We start from the raw sequence: 3,283 nt of genomic DNA on the forward strand, positions 1-3,283 counted from the left end.
TGTGTCGTATTATACCGGATTGTATTATGTTGCATTGTATTATATTGTTTTGTATTGTATCGTACTTCCTGGAGAAGTACCCGAAGTACTCTCCAGGACTGCACAGGCGACAGCAGCGCTCACAAAACTGAGGTACATCTGGAACGACCGGAACATTGCACTCGCCTCAAAGATCAGACTGATGCGTACCCTGGTGACATCAATACTCTTGTATGCATGTGAATCGTGGACCTTAACAGCTGAAATAGAAAAGAGAATACAGTCCATTGAGATGAGATGCTTTCGAAGACTCCTGGGCATCTCCTACAAAGATCATATCACGAACGAAGAAGTTCGAAACAGAATCAGGCGAGTCATTGGGCCCTACGAAGACCTGTTGACCTTGGTCAAGAGACGCAAGCTCAAATGGCATGGCCATGTCACGAGATCATCAGGGCTTGCCAAAACATTCCTGCAGGGCACAGTGCAAGGAGGGAGAAGGAGAGGCAGACAGAGGAAGAGATGGGAGGACAACATCCCAGAATGGACGGGCTTGAGGTTGAGCGATACAATCAGGAGGTCAGAAAACCGAGAGGATTGGAGGATGCTGGTTGCCAGATCACCTGTGGCGCCCTAACGGTCCACAAGACTACAGGATAGGTGAAGGTGAAGGTGAATCGTATCGTATCATATCGTATTGCATTATGTTGTAATGATTATGTCATATTATATCATATGGCATTGTATAGTATTGTATTGCATTGTATCGTACTGTATCGTATCATATTGTATTGTATTGTTTTATATCGTATCGTATCTGCTGCATTGTATCATATCGTATTGTTGTATAGTATCATACCGTATTGTTTCGCTTCGTCAAGTCTCCACACTCAGCTCTTTCAAGTCTGGCCTTAAAACCCACCTCTTCAGAAAATAGCCTCCCTTGCCTGCCCTTCCTTGTCTTTAGTTTCTACAGTATTAGAGTTATGCATGCGTGTGAATGACTGGTGCGAAAGCGCTTTGCTTTGTCTCTGTACAAGATCCAGCGCTATATAAATACCATTATTATTATTATATATTATTATTATTATTATTATTATTATCGTATAGTACTGTTTTATGTACCATTGTTTTGTATTGCATTACATAGTATTTTAGATTATCGTAGTGTTATATCCTATTCTACTTTGTCGTGTCCAGTTGTATTGTATCGTGTTGTATTTCTCTCGCAACAGAGTTCTCTGTGTGAAAACTGGGCTGCTTTCCCAAAGGATAAGCACAGCGCTACAGTGAGAGCACCAACCTTTTTTCCCCCCAACCAGCAGTGTATCTGTTTTCCTGTCAAAGTGGAAATTTGTCAGATACAACCCTTTTGTTGCCGTGGGTTTTTTCACATGTGCTGAGTGCATGCTGCACCAGGGACTTTGCTTTATCGTCTCAACCGAATGACTAGCGTCCAGACCACCACTCAAGGCATCGTGAAGGGGGAGAAAATACCGGTGACTGTGGGAATCGAACCAGCGCACTCAGATCCTATCGCTTCCTTGGCGGACGCCTTACCACTAGGCCGACACTCCACTTAGAAACATACATGCGCATGGTCAAAAGCACACTCCCACATGCACGCATGCATCTCCCTGGAGAGAATTTGTGAAGATCCACATTAGTTAGTCGTTTTCGAAGGTTTCAAATCCTCCATACCTGAACCCCCCCCCCTCCCCCCTCCCCCACCCTCTTATCATTTCATTTTCATTCGTTCGTTTATTCATTTACAATCTGTTCAGTTAAGATGATGATTATTACACTGAAATTTCTTCATGAAATGAAACATGATTTCATTTTCATAATGAACCGCTCTTGTCTGCTCGCGCCATGGTGAACTGAGATCAGTGTTGCGAGAGTTTGAAGCGCAGTTCGAAGATCGATGTAATGATTCTCCAATTTGGAGCAGTCTGAGAACTGAATCCATATGCTCAGTATTTTTTTATGAACAGATGACCTGGCAGTATGGACCCTCAGCGGAACATACAACCACAGTGAGATGCCGAATGCAGACTGCGTTTAAAACTCCTTGTCTGACTGGGCTCAAGAATGGATGGCCCTGCTATTGGTATGAAGAGAGAGTGTTAGTGCGTGCACCACCTCCCCCCACATATCCTATTTAGCTACCCCCTTCATTATCCCTCTATCACCCCTCCCCCTCCTCTTTTTGCCACAAAAATAGCAAGGCCCTGTATCCATAATTGCATAATCTAGAGATAATATATGTTTCTTACTTTAATTCATATTCAAAATCAGGGCATTATATGGAAACCATCTGGTAATGAAGTCGCGATAGACAATGTATTTTTTTTTTATCTGGGATACACGATCTTCGATTATATATCTATGTTTCAATCTGTCTGTTAAAACTTTCAGAACAGGTACAGTTTTGTTTATCTTGCGCTGGCTCAAGTATTACTCGGCCAATGAAAAAAATGAAATAAATGGAAGGTCAATGGCTTTTTTGTCAATTCCAGGCCACGTATGGGTAATTGTGCAGTGAAATTTGGAATATTTGGACATTTTTCATTCATTACATTCAATTATGCTTGTCAGAAACGTTGAATGAATTTACATTGTCAAAACATGTGTCTATACGATTTTTTTGTGCTTCAAAAACTGCACAGATCTTCATTAAGTATGCCAATTTCTTGAAGTATAACATTAGTCTACAGGCATCTGTGTATATTTTTTCATCTGAAAGCAATTTCAATTCAACTATCTATCTATCTATCTATCTATCCGTAGTGGAGTGAAACTGAAAGACTAATAGAGAGAGAAATATAAAAGCAAAAATAAGAAACTAGTAATGAAGAATAACATAAAAAAAACAAAACAATTGTTGTTAGAATGCACAATTCAAGTTTTTACTAAATCTCTAAAGAAAAGATAACTCATCTGGAATAGAATAGAATCACTCCCCTTGATATTTTTGAAGACGCACTGATGGATAAGACCACAGCCACGAACAACTTGACCTTAGGGTCGTCACGCCGATAGGTCGTTAAACTCAACTCTGCTTTCATTGACGGTGAGCTTGGTGAGCCAGATGAGTTTTCAAGTTGCTCACCATGGAGTGTGTCACTGTCTGGCAAACCTTTGAGCACACTGCTCAGAGGGTTTTGTTGTGTGACTTGCTGCATGCTGTCGACGGTGCAAATAAACTGGATCCACTGCATACCAACGTGTGCCCACGTGTTTAGTGTTTGGACGAACGAGCTCACATCCAGGCAGATTGTATCCTCACATAGCACCCTGCCGT

The sequence above is a fragment of the Babylonia areolata genome, chromosome 20 (genome assembly GCF_041734735.1).
Source record: "Babylonia areolata isolate BAREFJ2019XMU chromosome 20, ASM4173473v1, whole genome shotgun sequence".
Classification (NCBI taxonomy): Eukaryota; Metazoa; Mollusca; class Gastropoda; order Neogastropoda; family Buccinidae; genus Babylonia; species Babylonia areolata.